General features: G+C 38.1%; 1 protein-coding gene across 1 annotated transcript in view; it reads left to right on the top strand.

Moving 5' to 3' along the window:
* Window positions 1–11709: 11709 nt before the first annotated feature.
* The window catches only part of LOC145980625 (arylalkylamine N-acetyltransferase 1-like), a 50804-nt gene continuing 40090 nt past the window's right edge, over window positions 11710–22423 (top strand). Inside the window, exon 1 of the mRNA XM_083113663.1 lies at window positions 11710–11863. The gene's annotated coding sequence lies outside the window, so the exon portion shown is untranslated. The remainder of the gene's footprint in view (window positions 11864–22423) is intronic.

Below are 22423 nucleotides of genomic sequence, written 5' to 3'. Positions count from 1 at the left end.
CCATTGAGAAACCTATGGTTTGCAACAATGCTTTTGTAATGAATCTGAATGCGAGTGATCATTATGAATTCATACTTATTAGTCTGATACTATACGCATGTGAGAGAACACATCAAATTACTAATCACCACATTTACGAAGTTTTTAAAACCATGTACTCGGTAAACCCGAAAATTATAATTGTGAAACTTTTATCATAGTGAGAAGAATATTTAAAATGCATGTTACGTTATGTAGTATTTAATGAAATAAGATAATATATAACGTCTCTGATATGTTGAACTGTTGCGTACAGATGATGAGTTGGTGTTTTAAGAACACTGGTGAACAGAAGGGTTAACCGGGACTGCACCTACAGTTTTAAAGTGAGATCCGAACCACTATGTGGCCCCACCGGGTATCAAACCCGGGACCCCTTCATTACAAGGGGATGACGTTACCGCTGCGCCATCAGGGAGGCCCCGTGTACAGATGATGTTGGAGAGGCAGATTTTGGCTACATCCTCTTTTTCAGTTTGTTTGTTTCCACACACACACACACTGAGTAGAATTTATTCCGCTCTTCTAATGCTTTGGGAGAAAATAAACAGTTTTTTATGCCCTGAAGCTAGTAAATAAGTTATTAAATTCTGAAGTGACGTTTCAACATCGTGTTATTTTTATCGCACGCAGTTGCCAAGTTGTCATCGTGTGTTCTTTTGCTTTGAATGCCATGTGTATATTGTAGATCAAGAGCACAAACATCTCGAAATACTGATCGAAGCCTGGAAGGTAAGCTTTATCCATTCTGTTCTCTAGTTTAAGACAAAAAGATGTAAAATATTGTAGAAATTTTATATATTTCAGGGATAATTTTTTGAATGCGATATGTGTGAAGTGTCACATTTTGAGAAACAGATTCAGAGTAATTTTCTTGAATTTGTCAATGTTCGAAGCTAAAAATGTAAAACTCGCTACTGAAATGAGATAACTTTAAAGAGAGTTTGGTGTATTCTCAATAATTTCAAGAATATACATAATAATATTGCCTGGAAAAAGAAAAGGTAAGCATAGAGAATGAACTGTTTTCTACGGGGTCAGTTCAGTGTTGCCAGTCAATTTCTTTTTAGAAAATTGTCCCGTATTCCACAAACTGTTTTGATGTCATGTAAGGGTTTTTACGCGACACCAATTCGTCTCTATCTGGCTAACAACAGCTTGAAAATAATTTTTCTATTCAGGGAGAGAAATTACAAAAGCCGATGTTGACTACGATGATAATTTCATCCATATCGAATAGATCCAAAATAAGAATAAGTCTATCTGGAATCAATGAAGGGATCCCGGGTTCGATTCCCGGTGGAGGTACATAACGGTTCGGATCCCACTTTAAACTGTAGGCCCAGTCCCGATTAGCCTTACTATGCAAAAAGTGAACTTAAAACACCAAATCAATCAATCAATCAATCGATCGATCTTACAGGAATAATATGAACAGCAATGAAGTTTCTTGTTTACACTTACACGTCTTTGCATTAAATTATTGTTATTATAGGTAATTCACTTTAATCTGTTTCTAAATACATTGCCAAATCATGCCAAACCTGAAATGTACTTTCAGTGAAAGTATTTACAATTTCGGCTCATAATTATAGTGCAGAATATATATTTTCATAAATAAATCTCCGATGGCGTAAAGAATGGAACAAACGTTTATGTAATAACAGTTAAATCATTCGTGAATTTAAACATGTCATGCAACTTTTTTGTAATTATTTGTTGTAAGAAAATATTAAGAAATGACAAATTATCAGATAAATGCACTAACATTATGAACTAATATCTGTCAGCAAGGGTCAAGCAACTTATAGTACTTAATAAAGTAAGGTCGCAAGTCACAAAACAGTAAAATTCTGCATTTAAGTTATTGTGTTTTCATTTCTAATGTAAAAATATCTACTATGATTGTCCCGGTTCAGTTGTTTTCTGCAAAGAAGAAATGTAACACATCTCGGTCAGTCATAAAAGTGATTACACCTATTTGAGAGTTCCTTCAGTTTCTTACCTTACTTTGTCAGTTTGGAATGGGAAAGAGCCTATGGAATTTCCGTCTTTGGCGTTGTCATTACATAATATAAGTGATTGTACCCTCGAAGATGTTTTCACTATATTGACCCAACACAACCAATACAAGAATATCTTCTCGTAGTCTATATCATTCACAATTCTTTAAAATGCAGACTCAATATTTCAAGCATGTTTAGAGTCTGATATTTTCCTTTGTAAGAGTGCAAGGGACAAGAGATTTATCCGACAATGTGTAATGCCAAAACATGTACAAGGGCAGAATATGTATGCTTACAAGACAGAAAATTAAACAAGCCTCATTAGGTCCGGAAATCGATCATAACTGAAATGTGAATTACCTTGAATACTGATACAATGCCATAAATATATAGTTTACAGAACCTTAGTGGTAACCAACACTGAAAAGTTCTCAAGGACGTACCTGCCAATAGAGCGTATAACGGAGAAAGGGCAATTAATGAAACAATAGGATTATACGTATATACGCTATAACAAGCGTGATTATTGTCGTACCATTTTCATGCCTCGCGGATTTATTCATTTAACAACGCTTTGCTTACGACATGGAACATACAGGAAACAAGTGAAGAGCGTGAGAATTGCGAGCTAGTAATTATCAAAATGTGTAATTCTTACCGGAAATAGTTCGTTGAGAACTTTCTCTCTTCGTATACACAAATTTAACAATGTTTTGCAAATGTATAGTTGCACCTGAATCTCTCGGAGTTTCTTCTGTTTTTAAGTTTTGGAAACAAATGGGTTTTTATTCTTTTTCAATCTGAAGTTACTCGACAAATATGATTTGAAACTGTTGGATAAAAACGAAATTGTGAGGAAAACTGATACAAGAAATTTGTCTATTTCTTGCCAAGATTTGTTTCTTTGCATTCTCGGTTAAGTACAAATGTGATGTCTTTTACAACTCATCTTCTTTCAAAAGATTTTTGTTTAGGTTTGAAACCGATACGAGACGAGATGATACTTAGTCGAGTTTCGTGAATGAAGGTTGTATCAATCTCTGTATCTCTTCATTTCAAAATCCCTGTCTCCGTTCACGGTCTCACTCGACAACTGAATGGATGATATTCAACTTGACGTCATCACGCAGGGTACTCTGGGGGAAAATCCGGCAAGGAGATTCGCGTGTGTTGAAGAAAAGCGTGTGAGAACCCTTCTTACAGCGAGAAAATATGCGTTTATCCACATTACATACTTGTTACGCCTTCGGAAAAGGTTAAAGTACACATTCTTCATGTGATCACTGTAATCACACCTTGAATCACTGCAGCAAAGACATACGCACAATGCTTTCCCTGCATGTTTTCAACGCAGGATTCGATCTGTTTGCTCGAAATATTTCGCAATGAATTGTGGGGGAAGTTGTTTGCTGAACGTCATCCATACCAGTCCCGCTTTCATCTTGATATTGTCTCGAAATCATGTATACAAAAAACGTACAAAAATAACTTCTTAAAAACGGACTATAAACGTAAGCTTCGCACGTTACATAACATTGCGAATCAACAACTCAAGGAGTTCGGCGACAGACACCCTTGAACAAACATAAAACCAGCATAACGTATTGATTGGAATTTCAAAATATATATAACCACCCCGATGGCGGATACATCTATATTCGCGATAACAGTTAGCATAAGTTGTTTAGTAATTAGAAAGGGGGTAGAATATGGGGTGTCCTATATAACACGAACAAGAAAGGAAAATTTATTTCGCAATTCATTCAACTAGACTTTAATATTTGAGCCAACTATCTTCAGATTTTATTGTAATTTCGGCATTTCTCAGGAAATTTCTCTTTTTTCTGTTCACCTAAAGTTCTGCTTGAATTTCCCTGATCCTAGGGAAATTTTCCTCCATGTGGCAACACTGGGCAGACTGATTGAGACTAGCGAACCTTGAAGCTGTCTAAGAATGGGAGATGGAATAACAGCGAAAGGAATTACAGCGAGACGAATTAAGCGCGAACGGAACAAAAGAGAAAGAATAAGAGCGAAAAGATTAAGCGCGAAAGATTTAAGCGCGAAATTTCCACTTTCGGGCTTAATTCCTTTCACGGTTTATCTGGCGACCCCTGCATGCGTGTCTGCGTTCGGGAAAATTACAAACTGATATTGGTGGATACAATATGTATTATCCCGTAAAAGTAATAAATAGGGTCCGGGAGTTTATGTCCTATAAAACTTTAAAATATGTATGTAATTATGTTATAAAAATGGAAAAATATGTCATGAAAAATTAAAAATATGTCAGAAAAATTCAGAAGTATCCCCAGTAAAGGCAAAAATATGCACAACAGTACTTTCAAGTGTCTCATTACTAATAAATAAACATAAATTCTGTAAGTGATGTCTCATGCTTTGTTTATATAATCTAACCTTGGTCGCTACTTATAGACAAGAGATACTAAACAATTCTAAGTAGTAAATCTCGTCGTTATCACACATCGTAAGCTTGTCGCAGAAAGTCGAGGCTAGACTGTGATAACATAATCTAGCTAATAGTGTGAAATGTACCTTGGATTGAGATACGGTATTGTGTTCGAGGTCAATGACATTGATTATCATAATGAATTCCTTCTTTCGTATCTTGAAAGCACGTGATTTGTATAAAAATGCATTCTAAATACCACGTTGATTGATGGCATGAGTGGTGCAAGTCCTTAACTCTCGTTTGGTCTCGATAAGGTCTTAAGGGCCTGATCTCATTCGCGTCTCGATTTGTATAAGGCAGTATTGGAACCGGTGCCATTCCTGTGTAGGCCCAATCCCAATTATCAGCTGCCGATCTCCGTAGCGCAGTGGTTAGCATAGCGAGTTACGTCGCCAGGGGCACCGGGTTCGAATCCTGGCCTAAGGTCTGTTTATCTTGATGTTGTTTTGTTTTGTGTGTTTCTTAACGCTAGTTTACTATCGTTTTCCGGTTTAAAATTACTTCTACTGTACTGGAAATTGAAATATATCCACACAGAATTGGAAACGCACCCAATCATGTTTTAGCATATCAATTAACATAAAAATTTGATTTGATTGAAATGACCTTGTCTCATCTGTTCAGTTAATGCACTTTTAGTGTATCACACGGTACAGTTTCTACTAAAAGTATATTTTGATGCCTATAAATAAACCAGGACGTCATATCTTCAGAATTACCGTTTCCCCGTTTTGGTGTGCTGAGCGCTTTATTTGTATTTTATTTGATTACATTACTTTACACTACATTTGCATCTATTGCATTATAAATTATTAGAGGCATGCATATTCAGTTTTTTACGAAAACACGAAATGTGAAATAACACATTCTAACGTAAATTTCTCATGTTTCTGAAAGGTGTGAGGTGCATTTTCCAACCCTGTTTTGTCACTAAATAATGCGAAATGAACTTAAAAATGCCAAATAGACTATTAAACACGACATTTAGAGTTTATTTACCGACGCGACACTTCCTGGAGTCAGAATTAACCTGAGAGTTATGCAATTGGTGCATAATTATGCAAAACTGGTTAATTCTGCTGTAAATATTTGAGAAGCAAAAATGTACCCCTTTATACAGGAAAAAAAAATTCATTCTGGTAACATCATAAATGTGCCATTAGAAGGGATATGTTTATTTTGTGAAGTAAGTGCAGTTTTTAAATCAAATTTGGGATTATATCCACATTTTTAAAACCAAAATGTCATTTTATATACCGCCTTTTCACCGCTATAACAGCGAAAATTTATTTTACTTACCGCTTTTGAACCCGAAATTGACTTGGTTTTTGTACCGAAATGTTGCTTTTTTATTTACCAAAATTATTTCCCTCTGCAAACTACATATTGGTCATTTTCATTCATTTTGTCCATTTTACAGGATTGTATGGTTAGGTTACAAGTTGTTCCAATTAGTTTCTATTGTACATGTAATTTGGCAGATTTTGTTTTTAATATTAAAATTTTGTTCGGGTATCCAGAACAATGTTTTAAGTGTATTAGTGAAAGTAATGACAAAGAGAAAAAATATATGTATTTAAAATGAAGACAGAGTTATCAAGCATGAATGAAATGTTGTAATATTAAATGAGAAAAACAATAAAGATTAATAAATTACACTAGGTTGTATATTATATTTACACTGATTTGAGCTGTATTCAAGTTTAATAATATATATCTGTAAGTTATATATCGGTATATACATAACAAATAAAGTATAAAAAGTTATTAGTGTTTGTGTAGTAAATTATATGTAGAAAGTGTATGTGTAGAGGATAAGAATAAATACGTATGTAGAATATGGTTTATATGCAGTGTGCGAATTAACGGGGGGTGTCGGGGATTCCCCCACAAAATAATTTATCCCCGGGAAAAGAAAATTAGTTTTATCCCTGCCAGGGATGTTCTTCATCCTCCTCAAAGAAAATGGATTTGAAAGCCTACACCATTTCTTAACTATGTAACGAACAGAATTGAAAAATCATTCGTGTCAATTGATGGTCCTGTCATCAAAGATTTCGCTACCGAAGGGAAACCAATCTGCAACTGTTAACCTCATGGTATAGTGCTGATATTTTACAAATGCATGTATTAAAGTGTTAACAAGAAACTTGTTGGGGAGTTAGATGGACGTTAAGTTTGAACTTTGAATAGAAATTTGGTCAGGTTTTCTCTGTTATTAGTTCGATAGCTCTTTTTGTGTTATGAGTTTGGGTTTTCTTAGAATGTAAATACACTGTTTCTAAATTACGTGTTTTTTTTTGTTTTTTTTTTAAATAACCAATGTTCTAAGCAGGGTTGTTAAAGGTCCAGGGTTCTATTGGGTTCCGCTGCAGGACCGGAACCTTTTCTCCCGAACAATTCAAATTCGGTCCAAGTTGCGTATTGAAAAAAGGTTCCTGGACCGTAATTTCATTGATCCGCAAGAAAAAAGGTTCCTGGAACGTATTTAAATTGATCCGGGAAAAATGGTTCCTGGACCGAATTTAAATTCATCCCGAGAAAAGGTTCCTGGACCGTATTTAAATTCATCCCGAGAAAAGGTTCCTGGACCGAATTTAAATTCATCCCGAAAAAAGGTTCCTGGACCGAATTTAAATTCATCCCGAGAAAAGGTTCCTGGACCGAATTTAAATTCATCCCGAGAAAAGGTTCCTGGACCGAATTTAAATTCATCCCGAGAAAAGGTTCCTGGACCGAATTTAAATTCATCCCGAAAAAAGGTTCCTGGACCGAATTTAAATTCATCCCGAGGAAAGGTTCCTGGACCGAATTTAAATTCCTCCCGAAAAAAGGTTCCTGGACCGAATTTAAATTCATCCCGAAAAAAGGTTCCTGGACCGAATTGAAATACTTAACAGATAAAAAGGTTCTTTACGGTGTAGAACCCATTTACGCTTGCTGATTTTCTCTCCGGGACCGGAATTGAATTTGTTTAAAATTCCTGGACCTTTAACAACCCTGGTTCTAAGGCACTTAGACCCGCAAGACAATTGTTTAGTTTGCTGACTGGCAACATACACAAATTTGCATTAAAAAGAAATCCTCCCAAAATGAAATCACATGTACGCCCCACTTAGTGAGCATCCCCCGAAAGCAAAAAGGTTAATTCGCACAGTGCTTATATGTGTGTTATAGGTTGCATTTTTTGGGGGGGGGGGTACTAGGAACGAGGATGAATGTACAAAAAGGATAACTGTAAAACATAATTGCTGCAAAACAGAAATATGATACCATTCCGGAGGGTCGTCGGAACAGTCATATGTAATTCCCGTTAGGAAGTTGGTAAAGTTAGGTCTTCTTGGTATCATAGGGTAGGGGTTGGTCAAGGCGACGATGCAAGGAAACTTGATTCGCACCCTAGTCATGCATTTGTTCGTTCAATTAATATTCAATTCCTCATCTATTTTACATTAATTTCTTTGCCAGGGCACTTGTTTTTATACAAACTTTAGCGATCTTAACTACACGTAAGCTAGGTGCTGTTATGTATCTATTATTATACGTCTTTTTATCTCTTCATGTCATAATAACAATACAATATTAATTGATTTGCATATTTAAATTTAAACATTGATCCGGGTTCGCTTCTCGGGGTGGGTGATATAATGTCGGAATTTTTCTGGCCTTGCATGAAGCGGTTCCGGGGCTCACCCAGCCTCATATCAAGAGGTACGTGGGGGCAACCCTAGGGGGTAAGGCGGCCGGAGCGTGGTGCTGATCACATCACCTCCAAAATGACCGAGATCGAGAATGTGTAGAACCCTACCCTCACATCATCTATACGTGCCTTCATGGCATGGGAAACTTTACCTTTTTATCTTTGCATTTATATTATTATTATTGTTATTTTTATTATTTCTGAGGCACTTGGTTCGGATCCCCCCCTGAAATATATTTCTAGAAACATGCCTGGCCCCAACGTACTTACTTCGCAACAGTGGCGTCGATTGGGTTCCAAAACTGGGGGGGGGGGCAAGGTGCAAAAAGTGGGGGGAAGGACAGTTTAATTTCCGTTGGTACATAAGGTTAGCATGGTGTGGGGACAAAAGCGGCAAAAAATTGGGGGACGCTCGCCCCCCCCCCTCCCCGCTTTTCAAATCGCCGCCACTGCAATTTCCTGCAGATAAATTAAATTTAATACAGTGTTGGTGTGTCATATGAGGAAACGGCATAAATTTTCTTCCACATGAACACCATTGAAGGTTGGCCACGTGACACTCTAATAAGAAGACTGGAACGTGTATCGACGTTTGAGTGTTTATCAGAAGGAAAACCTGTGTTCTTTAACACTGTGATAATCATGTTTCTGCAGATAAAGTTGTCCTGTCAGCAGTCGCATAGTGCACCTAGTAATTAAAGAGTGCTGAGTTTGGGTGTCAGGAAACTAACAGTATACGTATAAAGTAATAGCTAGAGGCACATATTTTTGGTAAATATAAAAAGCAAAATTTCGGTATAAAAACTGAGTCAATTTCGGGTTCAAAAGCGGTAAATAAAATAAAATATCGGTGTTATAGCGGTGAATAATCACACAAAAAATGCTATGTAAAATGACATTTTTGTTTTAAAATTGTGAATATAATCCTACATTTGATTTAAAAACTACACTTATTCCACAGAATTAACATTTCACTTCTAATAGCCCATTTATGTAGTTATCCGAGTATTAAGTTTATTTCTGTGTAAAGGAGTCAATTTTTGTTTCTCCAATATTAACAGCAGAATTAATCAATTTTCCGGGAATTGCATAACTCTCAGGATAATTCAGACCTCAGAAGGTGCCGCGTCGGTGAATAAACCTTAAATTTCGTGTTTAAGAGTTAATTTCGCTTTTTGCAGTTCATTTCGCATTATTTCGTTACAAAACATGGTCACAAAATGCATCTCACACCATTCAAAAACATTAAAAATTAACACTACAATGCGTTTTTTTCAAATTTCGTTTTTTCGTCAAAAACGAAATATGCATGCCCCTAGTAATAGCTATACGAGGAGAGTAGGTTCTGCCAGTTTCTTACCCTATTTTATTTCGTGAAACGGAATTCTTCATTTCTAGTTGGTTTCAGTTATTAACAACATTTATGCATTTATACTTTTCTTCGTTTATATTTTGGAGCTTTATTTTATGTAGTAACATTTCTTACCTCATAATTCAAAAGGTAAATGTAAAATTAAGGTACATGAAGGCGCGTTTAGGGAATATGGGGGTATGGCCCCACACATTCCCGATTTCGGCCTTGTTGGAGGCGATGCGATCACCACGCCCCAGCCGCCTTTACCCTCCAGGGTTGCCACCAGGTACCCATTAATTTCAGGCTGGGTGAATCCCAGAGCCGCTTCATGCTGGGACAAGGCCGGAAAAATTCACAGCCCGGGAATCGAACACGGGTCAGACGCCCTATCGACTAGACCACCGTGGCTCGACCTCATATTTCTACTTTAAATAATTGAATTCATTATAAATATTACCTGAATTTTGAGTTCTGCAAGAAGTTGGAAGAAATTCCGAGTGATGATTTAATAAATGTTCGTCTTTTGTTTCAATATTTTGAATATTGAAAAAATATATTGTCTGTATTTATATTATCTTTGTGTAATGCACAAAACAAAACAGTAACTTTGCCTGTATTATTATATGGATGCGAAACTTGGTTCCTTACATTGAAGGAGGAAAACAAATTGAGAGTATTTGAAAATAAGATCCTTAGGAAAATATCTGGACCTAAAAGGGATGAGGAGACAGGTGAGTGGAGAAGGTTACATAATTTAGAACTACATAATTTGTATTCATGTTTATTTATTTATTGAAATTTCCAGTACAGCAAAAGCCATTTTAAACCAGAAAGAAACAACAGTAAAACAATAGACTAAGATTAAAAACAGAAAAGAAAGGATAACATAAAATAAACAAAAAACAAAAAAAGCCAACAAAAAAAGTACCAAGTTAAATAGATCAGTTTCACGAAAGCGTTACTAAAGTTCAATTTTTCTATGTTGCTGATAAAAAATGAATATGAAATGAATATATCTATTTGGTTTAAAATGATATTGAACTGGTTCTGTAGCCTATGGAATAGTGAACGTTGTATGAGTGAGAGCCTGGGAGTTGTAGTGTGGAAAGTTTCCTTGCTCCGTGTTTTATGTCTGGGCACTCTGAGTAAGAGTTCGTGGAGTGGGATGCTGCATCTTAAGTTTCCATTTATGATCTTATATAGCAATTTCATATCTGCATTCTAATATTATTAGAATGATTAAATCAAGAAAACTTAGGTGGGCATGTAATGTGGCACGAATGGGAGAGGAAAGAAGAGTATATATGATTCCTCTTGGGAAACCTGATGGTAAGAGACCTGTAGGAAGGCCAAGACGAAGATGGAGGGACAACGTTGAGATGGACCTAAAGGAAATCGGTAGGGATGGAAAAGAGTATATAGATCTTGCTCAAGATAGGGACAGATGGAAGGCCTGTGTTGCTGCAGCCATGAACCTTCGAGTTTAAGAAGGCTAGAGAGTTAGTTGTTTGTGTAATGCACAACGAGAAAACTCTGGAGAAGTTGTTAATACAATTTGTGTGAATGATGACCTGTCGTATATCCCGACCTTTCATGCACAGATAGGTTAATCGGGACTGGGCCTACTGATTAAAGTGGGATCTTTCTTTAAATAATAATGTTAATATGTATTCCCTGCTACTTCTAATTTTACAGAACTACGGAACTCACAGCGAACGCCAAAATTTCCGAACAGGTCACAAGGTGACGTCAGCAGGGGTATATTGGTGAATTTCCTGTTGCGATTTTTTTTCCCAAGAATGGACCAAACCCAGAAAAACCCTTCCAATTGATTCACGCATGTCAGGGTAATGAGTCTATTAGTGGAAACGTACTGACGGAAATGATTGAGTGAGTCGTTTCTCCCCGTCCAAGCGCATCGACACAGAAGAACGGAAATCTACAAAAGCAATTCGCACCATTGAATCGACGTGCGTAAATGTTTTCTCGCTTCCACACACAAGATACCTTATCGCACTGAACCCGTTTGGCGACCTTGTGCTGCGTGAATTCCCTCCTTCCCGGGGGTGACGTCACAGATCCCCTCCCCCTCCCTTAAAAGCAGAAGCCTTTCAGGTATCGTCGCTCCACAGTCAGTCGTTCCTGCGAAGAGCAAGACGGTGGAAGGTCTTTTTTATCTCGTTCACTTGACTATTGTGTTTACGTCGTGCATCGCAAAGGAAGAAAATAAAAAGTCTGGTTTCCTGCCACTTCAAACTGTTCAATCTTCACACGAGGAACTACAACATACGGTAAGTGTGTATAAACGAACACTTGCATGCCAAACTTATTATTACGGAACGGGTTCATATGCAGAAAAAATGTGATTTTCACCAAAATATGGAATTAAATATTTATTCCATTACCTTTTTTAATAATATAAGACAAGAGGCTACATAAAAAACAGTACGCTTACATTGACATTAATTGTAAAAGATCACAAAATGTGTTTTCATTTTCTGTTTCGAAAACAACGAATGACAACATTTTGTTTTAAGTCACTGCACATCCGGCCTGTAGTCTCAAGCAGAAATTACGCGCACAACAATGAATTATCGTGTTCAACAATGTTGTTAGTTAAAAATGTTAAACAATGCTATACATACGTACAGTATTTGAAATTGTGACTTTCTTACAGTAAAGTTCAGTACATACTATGGCTTCTAAAAGGAAACGCGTAAAGTACAGCCTGTATAGTCCCTATGTGTTTAAATTACATAGTAGTACGTAATTTACGACCCTCTCAATAATCCGGCACTTCCGCGAATCCGGCACCCATATGTGCAAGGAATGGCCGAATTAGCGAGAGTCTAGTGTATTTTCACTAATATGACGCTTACTTGTTAGTGTGCGCATGCTTTTAGAATCGAACCATCGCATCAATCTAAAATATGTGCTTATTTAGTACTTTTTACACATAAAATGTTTCTGAATTTGAAATATGTGTTTATTTTGTAACTTAAGACAAGCAACGTAACCAAGCTAAGTGAGCCTTGCAAGTCTTAGATAGGCCTGTATTCTGACTTGGGCACGGCGGAAAATTTTTGAAACACTAAGGGCGCCGTGAAAAATTTTAGAAACCACTGTTGTGAACCTGAATTTCCTTCTGTCGTCTCTTAAGATGGATTTAAATTGACTCAAACTGCGTTCAATATCGCAAGACGTAATGGGAGTGTATTTCAAATTCGCAATGTCTGCTGGAGGTAACATTGCAATAATAAGAACGTTTGTAACAACCAGGAGCCGATGCTTGAGCCCTCATGCTCTATTGTTGACAACAAGCAGTGGCGGCGATTGGGTTCCAAAAATTGGGGGGGGGGGGGGCAAAGACAGTATATTTCCCTTTGTATATAAGGTTTAGCATAGTGCGGGGGCAAAAGTGCCAAAATTTGGGGAGAGAACTGTCTCCCCTAGCCCCCCAAATCGCCGCCACTGAAAACAATTGTAAATGAACAGGAATTTCAAGTGTTTTACAATAGCAAATGCAAACAGTTGAGAGGTGTAAAATTGAAAAAAAAAAATACATTGTATGACATACAACTTGTAATTAACGCAATTGGAGGGTATAAAAAGGTCATAAACTTTCTTTTCTTCGGACTTTTTCAGTTATTCGCAAGAAATTCACCCTGCAAAATGTTGAGAAATGTTCTGAAATATGGAAATAATACGTAAAAATAACTAAAATATGTAAAATATGAGCCAAAACCTAATATATGTACAAATATGGAAAATTCAAACTAAATTTTTCGAGTCTAAATGCGAAGAGATAATACAAAATATAACTGATTTCAGCTTCATACATAAATATGTATTTACATATAAATCCGTTCCCTGCTTATTATGATTTTTTTTTAAAAAAAATGAAACCTTCAATAAACGATATCTAAAGTGTTTACCAACATTTAACCTTCTTTTTTTTTAGAAGCCTCATTTCTATTATCACCTCCAGTGATAACAAAATGAGCCCATATAAAAAAGAAGACAATTTTTGTACAAGGGCAGATTTTGCTAACAACAAAATATAAACCAAATTATCAGATGGTAAAGTCATGTGTCACGCTTTAAAACAAAACGCAGCTCTGTCGAAACGCTTGCAGAAATTGAATTTAGATATTTATATTTCAAATCGCTTATTTTGTGTACGTACAAGGACATTTTCAGAGCCAGCAAAGCTCTGTTTTGTGCAGTGAAAAGTATCAATTCTTATTGTGTGTTTAAAATTAACATTACTGTATGGATCTGGAACACACTGTATTATTCACATGTAGATTTTTAGAAAAGTTATTATCGAGTTATTTCTACGAATTGTATTTTTATTTGTATAAAATTTTATATCGAGGGGGGGCAATTGCCCCTTTGTGAACCCCTGCAGGTGCTCTTGGCCGTCTGGAAGAAATAATGCAAGAAAGACGTGAAAACTAATTCCATCTTGAGTATCCTTTTGTCCTGCTACTCTTAGATTCTACTAGTCTTGCTTTCTTTTAACTTATCTATTTGCTACCATTGCCCCCCTAGAGTTGAGTTCCGTCCAAGGTTGGGGAGGGGCAATGCCCATTGCCCCTGTGGTTGTACCACTGCACCCCGTTCCCCCGTAGTTGCTTTGAACTTGAATCGCTTGAAAATACTTCATTTTCTTTAAGAGTATAATGTTTAATACAGGCGATAAGATTCCTCTACACTAAATTTCTAGGTGATAGTATAATATTGTAGGGACATGGACGTCTGGAAGGGGGGGTGTACAAGGATGGCTACACACACCCCTTAGAAATCGAATGTGAACCTAAATGTATATATTAACACGTATAATTTGATTTCAGTCATAGAAATTTACATTAATGCGATAATTTCAAATTCAAGTGGTGTTATTTGAGGGGCTACACTATTATCGGGGTAATATGCCCCATGAAAAAATGCCTTGCTAATCCTTCCGTTAAAAAATCTGCGAACATGCATGATTATGGGGCAATTGCCCCCGTTGCCCCACCCCGTGCGCACGCCTATGGTACGATAAATATAAAAACATTCGATATTTTTCTAAACTATTATAAAATTATTACTAGCTCAATCTAAATCTATGTTATTTTCGTATATTTTGTAGGTTCACATTTAAATATTTCGTATCTCGAGGATTGGGCCATGGCCCCTTCCCTGGGTACGGTCCTGATAAACTTAATATAAACATTTATTGAACTGTAGGTATATTTCAAAATTAAATTAAGAAGACTCCGTGGAATAACATCCGGGTAGCCAGCGATCGAATCCCATAGCAGCTTTTCTTCTGGCCTTAGAAGCGAAGCCTCAAGCAGCTCCTCAATTTCCCTGGAATCGAACCCAGGACAATTCGTACCAAGCTCGAGAGTGCTAACAATCTTTTTAGAAGTTAAAATAAGTAATCCCCTGTCAATATCTTTCTCATTTAATTACTAAATTAGCTATACCTATTCCTAATTTAGGACAACACCCATGTCTTTCCCGGGATTCGAACCCGGAAACCCTGGCATGTTAACCACTCCGCTCCGGATGTAGCATAGGCCCATAATGGACACTAATGGATTGATATAATTGGATTTTTACTATTATTTAAAACAATTAAATGTTAAACTTATAACCAGACCCACTTTTCATTTTGGGAGATCTTTGGAATTGTTCATGAATAGATGTTACTCTATTTATATTAAATCGGTGTAATCTGGTACTGTACAAACTCCTTGCAAAAAATAAAGCGCGGGAAATTATCGCAAATTTACGATATCCGATTGCTCATTTCAGTCGTCCGTATAAAGGTTTTTATTTAGAACATCTGCAATATATCGTTCCAGTAGCTATTCTCTCCGATACGCCACTGAAGTAACATGTAATTCGTTATGAAGTTATCAGCTTCATGCCTATATCATGATGCGCCTCTTTTAAAATAGATATTCCTTGCGTTCTGTTTATAGGTCCATAGCATTTTGTATCGCGTTTATTTGTTACGACAATAAAAACGCTGTTATTCCCCTACCTTCTACTGTTTTCATTTCTTTTAACGGAGATAGCAATAACTCGCGGTAAACTCTCGGATTGCATATGTACAGTATCAAGGTGCAAGTAACAGCTCGTTTCAAAGTGTGATAACTTTTTGGACATGGCTGTTGGTTTAAGCCTGGCAAATATTCTTTCTGTTGGCGAAGGTGATAAACAGGTTTTATCTTCGGTTAGCCTAGCAGCGCAGTCAGTGGAATCGTATGTTGCAATGGCTGGTGGAGTTCATTGTCACAGAATATCGACACATTTGTGTTTACAGTCGGCCAACGCATGCGCACTGGCTGGTAGTTGTTTTTCTTTGGATGTAATGACGAAAACACGACTTTCGATTTTGTAATCGATATCTGAAATTATAAAGAAGCGAGGTTCTTGTATTGAGTCTCCTTGTGGTAGAGGAACTGACTTCAGGCTGGGATATGGACTGTCAATAGGTTGTAGATTCGTATCTTGGATAGGGGGCATGTTCGTTTGCATAGTCCACGCGTGTACTTCGTTAACGTCCAAGAACTGAAGAAAGCTGCCGCCACGAATGTGGGTGTGGTTAAACAGCGGGCGAGTTGTTTTCGTCCAATCACACTCAACCTTCAGCCAATGGGCGCAGCTGTCATTCTGCTCGTCTTCTCCACGTGGAGTCTCGGTCACATGACTGCGGATACGCTGTTGCCGTACTTTGCAACTTCAATGTGGAGACCGTGGGAAGATGGTTTTGCTCGGAGGGGAAAAGTGGGGAGAGTAGATGTGTGGTAACACTGTGCGTTGAATGTGATTGTTCCAGCTGGTGGGCGCGCTTCGTGGACTTCACAGCCAGCCGGTCGTTAACGTAGCTAGCGCGTCGACTATACCGTCATCTATTTCGTCTAGAGAGGTTGTAAAGCACCTTAAAACAGCAAAACAAATAATTCGTAAATTGTTATCAAGTGATCCCAGTGATTGACTGATATGGTTTATTTTACTTCGCTTTCTGCCACTTTTGGCTAACCTCTAAGATGAGGATGGGTGATGATATGAGGAAATTGATGAAGGGACACTTACAAAGAAACACCCACATTCAGGCTGGAATTCGAATCCCTGACCGCTGGCGTCGTAACGCGCTGTGCTAATCACTCCGCCATGAGGCTGACCCGTATATTCTGATTACATAACAGGTATTCTAATATTCTGATATAATTATTGATTATTTTAAAGCAAAACTCTGATAATTGTTTTAATTGTTAGTTTTTGAGCCTATCTGTGCATAAAAGTGGACTCAAGACAAAACACAATCAACCATCAATGGTCAGATTACCATCACGTTCAATTTCTACAATTCACAACATATCATAATTTAAATTCTCCATTGTGTTTTTATTATTTCATTACCATTCTTAGTATTTACTGAAAAAATTAATTTTGTTTAATGCTATATTTGGGAACCTTGCAAGCTATAGCTTTCCATTTCATAATAATAATACAGGGTTCCACTCGTAAGGGACCCCGAAAAAAGTGTTATAAAAATCTTAATAAAAGAGGATATGAAACCGAATTTGTACATGACATACCTTTATGGTTGAGAAATGAAAGTACATTACAAGAAGTGCTGGAAGAGACCTTCCCCCACCTGTATACACAGTTCAACACGGCACTGCATGTTCGTGAATGTTGCTGCCAGAGAATTCGCCGTGACTGCCTGGATTTCACGGCGGATGTTCTCACGTAACTCGTCGATGGAGCGTGGTTTGTTCTTGTATACACTACCTTTAAGTTGTGTGTGTACAAGAGTTACGAGTTACGTGAGAACATCCGCCGTGAAATCCAGGCAGTCACGCCGAATACTCTGGCAGCAACATTCACGAACATGCAGCGCCGTGTTGAACTGTGTATACAGGTGGGGGAAGGTCTCTTCCAGCACTTCTTGTAATGTACTTTCATTTCTCAACCATAAAGGTATGTCATGTACAAATTCGGTTTCATATCCTATTTTATTAAGATTTTTATAACACTTTTTCCGGGCCCCGAGTGGGACACTCTGTATTATTATTAATAATAATAATAACAACAACAATAAATTTGGAATAAATTCCTATATATTTCTTAGTTTATGGTAGTTATTATTGTAAAAATGATAAGCATGATAATAACAATCATTATTATTATTTCTACTATTCAAGTTTTAACAATGGCCTGACCCCTCCCCTGCTACTAAAATTTCTAGGGACGCCAATTTGAATACACTTTAAGGGTCTCCCCGATGGCGCAGTGGTAACGTCGTCGCCTTGTAATCAAGGGGTCCCGGGTTCGATACTCGGTGGAGGCACATGGTGGTTCGGATCCCACTTTAAACTGTCGGTCCAGTCCCGATTAGCCTTTCTGTACATAAAGTGGACTGAAAACAACAATTCAATCAATCAATTCAATGAATACATTTTAATTCTGAGACATTCGCAGAGTAACGCTCATGTCCGACTCGAACCCGAACTTTCCGTGGCAAGATGTTTAGGTGTGCAATAATATATTGTTCAGTTCCAACTGCTATCATTTTCATTCCTCACCATAACTCGCAGTTATTGCTGAGCGCACGTCAAAGTCACCTACAAAAGTTTTAACCGAGCAAACAGTGATACATACTCCTTATCTTGCATATTATGTACGGTAGAACTAGTGTGTGCAAGTGTCTTTAATGAGCAGTTATTGCATGCTTGTTATTGTACATACCTTGTAGGCACAGACTACTCAACACGTAACATGAGTTGACCTTGACCATTTGATTACTCTGCAATCCTTAGGCATGATGTGAAGGAAGAAATTAAATAAAAGAAGATCGCATTTCTTCACGTCCGAATGATCAAGCTTAAAACATGTTCCACCGGAAGTAGACCTATGCTTTTTTGTTCTGTAATATCCAACTCTGCTCGCATTGGTATCTGAAACTATACAGGATGTGGCATAAGTTAGTGACCATATTTTGTAATCACATTTTGAACATCTTGTGATCATATTTTGTATTCCGATGTGGTCACATTGCAGAAGTTCGGATCCTTCTTTAAATTTGGATGAGCTTTAAAAAGGTTCACCGTTAGTAGTTTATATGCACAGGAGTTAAAATACAGGGTGATTCAAAAGTCTCTTAACACCCCCTATAAAATGTAAAGAAGTTAGGCTGGGTACAAATGGTCATGCTAGAAACAAGTTAGGCTTAGAGGGAACCATAATGGTGTGTTCCAATAGGACGTCCGCCATATCGGTGTCCGCCATATTGAATTCAACTCAAAATTTTTTAAATGGGAAGGGGGTGATGTGATATATCAGGCTAGAACTTCACGAGAAATGCAATGGTGAAGGGTTTTTTTTTCGACGTATCTTTAACCAGTAAAACGTTTCGACTATATCTGACACAAAACCTGCTCAATATGTTGTGCTTGTTCCTGAATGCACACTCGTAGCCGTCTTTCTCCCTCGCACGCAGAACATTTTGCAACGTAGCAAGTGTTATAGCATTGCAAGCAGCAAGATCCGAACGGTTGACTAACACCACATTCTTGTGATAAGCGTGTGATACGGTTTGGGGACTGCAAATGAAGCCAGGACTGCTGTGGCAGTTTCTTCGTCGGTGGAAGTTCTGGGACCTTCAGATCGTCGCCTGTCGTTCACTGATCCTGTCTCCCGGAACATTTGGTGTAACTGTCACATGCGACACTGGATCTCGTTGGGGGTGTCGTTGATTAAAATCATTTCCAATGGCACGTGAACGTCTCTCCCCAAACAGCAGTACTATCTCGATGCGTTCCTCACGCGTTAGGATCATTCTGGCACTGGTTTCTCATACCTGGAAAATGAGACATTTTTTTACAATCATGCAGTGATAACTTTATATAAAGATACGTCGAAAAAACCTTCACCATTGCATTTCTTGTGAAATTCTAGCCTGATTTGATATGTCCCATCACCCCCTTCCGAATAAAAAAATTGAGTTAAATTCAATATGGCGGACGTCCGGTTGGAAGATACCAATATGGTTCCCCCTAGGCCTAACATGTTTCTATCAAGACCATTTGTACCCAGCCTAACTCCTTTGCATTTTATAGGGAGTGTTACGGGACTTTTGAATCACCCTGTATATTAAGCATATTTCTGTCAATGGGGCTGGGCCTCCCCGATGGCGTAGTGGTGGCGTCGTCGCTTTGTAGTCAAGGTGTCCCGGGTTCGATACTCGGTGGAGGCACATAGTGGTTCGGATCCCACTTTAAACTGTAGGTCCAGTTCCGATTAGCCTCACTGTGCATAAAGTGAACTTAAAACACCAACTCAATCAATCAATCAAGTCAATGGGGGCCATGTCTCCCACTTGAAAATATATATCATCTTAACATTATAGATTTCATACATATAATTTGATTTCAGTCCCAGTAATTTATGTTTATTGTAAGGGCATTGCAGGAACAATGAAGGATTGTTTTTGACGGAAGCAACTCTATTAGGGGAGAAAATATGCTTCGTTTGCCTCCACACCCTACATGGAAAATATCCTGCGGACCTCCATGGACAAACATTTGGTTCCCGTCAGAGGCTCTCGCATAAAAAACTTGATTGTTTGTTATGCAATAGAACACGAAGCTTCCAAGAATCCTGGCTTACCAACTGAACGGTTCAACCTAAACGGCGCCTTGCGAGTTTGCGTGGTTCATTTCCAATTGAAGGTCTCCCGGCCATAAGTATTGCTTTGTTGCCCGAATCTATAGAGTACGCACTCCAGGCGCGCTAAATTTGTTTTCGATAATGTTCGTCAAGTGCTGGATCTATAGACACTGACAGGCCTATCTGTTGACTGTGCGCTTCAAGCTAACGCACAGCAATAACTGTTGTGGTTGCCTATCGCAGGAAACAGGAAAGTACGGGAGGCATGGAAAGTGAGTGGTATTGACCAAGAAATATGGAAATGTTATACAGGGTGGTCATAAAGTTTTGAACAATTTTCAACATAGATTTCCTGTTTGTTTATACACTGTTTGACGTTTACGTAAAATTTAAGACCGAAGCGACAAACGTGGAAGCTAACCCTCAGTAATCATTCCAATATTTCGAACCGAAGCGACAAGATAAGCTGCACGTGTCGCTCAGACTGAGTCGTTTTCGTCTGTAATAAAGAGTGCGTTCTTATATCAATTCGGTAAATACACAGATTGATTTATTTGCTTTATTTTAATTCGCTTTTGTGCCACTTTTGGATAATCGCGATGATGAGAATGGATGATGATATGATGAAACTTATGAATAGACTCTGACGGGCTTGTAGCCAGGCAGGGACCAGGGGTGGCTGAGCCCCCCCCCCCCCTGCAACTACCGTCAGCCCCCTTGACATTAGGTAAAACTATTTTGTGTAATTTGTTTCCAGTGAAAAGTGAAAATGTAGACAGCAGATATTATTTTGCTCACAGCTTGGTGAAGGATAAATTCAGGGAACATGAACAGCAGCTATTTCATTCGTTCATCTTATTTATAAGAAGACTTAATTAGCGGCAAGTATTTAGGAGATTTTTCTTCTCTAGACTTCAGAAAGTTTCCTCACAGGGAGCTTCTTTATCTGTACCTTCGTTGCCCCTGTTGCGACCTCCCATTTAGACAGAAATCTATGACTTTGATGTCATTATGCAAATTCCCTGCGCGTCTGCGTCAAAGGTTAACAGCTCCCAGGTTTTGGGAACGAAGGGGAGTTTTATTGTTTCGGCCGGGGAGTGGAATGTACGGTAGACACTATGATTGAATATGTCCATCTTTTCCTGTGTAATATAAATATCTGTATGATCAAACGTAGTATGGAGTGCGTAGTAAGGGATGATTTCAGTAGCAGCCAATTAACACTTCCAGTGATATTTTAGAAGATACAGAAAAATGTAGTATTTGTGTGTCATTTCTAAACTTTATGTAACTTAATGACCCCCCTCCCCACATGTCCAGGACGGGATTCGAAACCTAGACCACTGGCGTCGTAGCGCGCTGTGATAACCACTTAGCCACGGAGGTCAGCTGTTTTGAAAATGAATAGCCACGAAACTATTACGAATAGCTATATTGGCAACAGGAAAAGCAAAGCCTTAAGAACGGTTATGGCTGCTGAAAATTGAGGAACATTTAACAAAACAGAATCGGTGATTGTCGATTGCTAGAATGCAAGCAGACTGCAGCTGCAAATGTAGATCAATTAAGACGTGCTTTCCAATCATGCATGGCGCACTTGACTCAAGGGCTGTCGAGCTGGTCTGCCGCTCTTGACTGTGACCTTGCGTGCGAGTCTAACATCATTTCCCAGAGGCGTGGTTGGTTGTTTTTCCCACGCCAACTTGCCCGTCCACGTGCTGGCAAAACTGACCAACATTTAGGGTAGGCAGGAAATTACTTGCGGCCGCTCTGTCAGGTGATTTCCAATCAGAAAGGCAAATAGGGTTCTGCGGGAAGAATATCGTGGGGATCGTATGGTCAAGAGCAAAAGTGAGTTCCGATCAAAAGGGAAATTAACGTCCTTACCTTTTAACACTCATCCAGTGTTGCCAGGTGGTCAAGATGAAAATATGGGACAAAATCGCTATCACAAATTGAGTATAGGGAACAAATGAAGGCAAAATTGCAATCACATGTTGAAAATAAGATAAAATGTCAATCGGAGGTTGAAAATAAGGGACAAAGTTGCTATTGCTGGTTGGAAAACGCTATCGCAAGTTCAAAAGAATTGACGAAATTGCAATCACACAACATATATTCTTAATAAACATGCCTACTCACTTTTCATTTTCAGATTAGGTTTTCTTATTAAAAAC

Source organism: Lepisma saccharinum, chromosome 28 (assembly GCF_977018435.1).
Source record: "Lepisma saccharinum chromosome 28, izLepSacc3.1, whole genome shotgun sequence".
Classification (NCBI taxonomy): Eukaryota; Metazoa; Arthropoda; class Insecta; order Zygentoma; family Lepismatidae; genus Lepisma; species Lepisma saccharinum.
The sequence above is the reverse complement of the archived record's forward strand: the minus strand, read 5'-3'. Positions and strand labels throughout refer to the sequence as shown.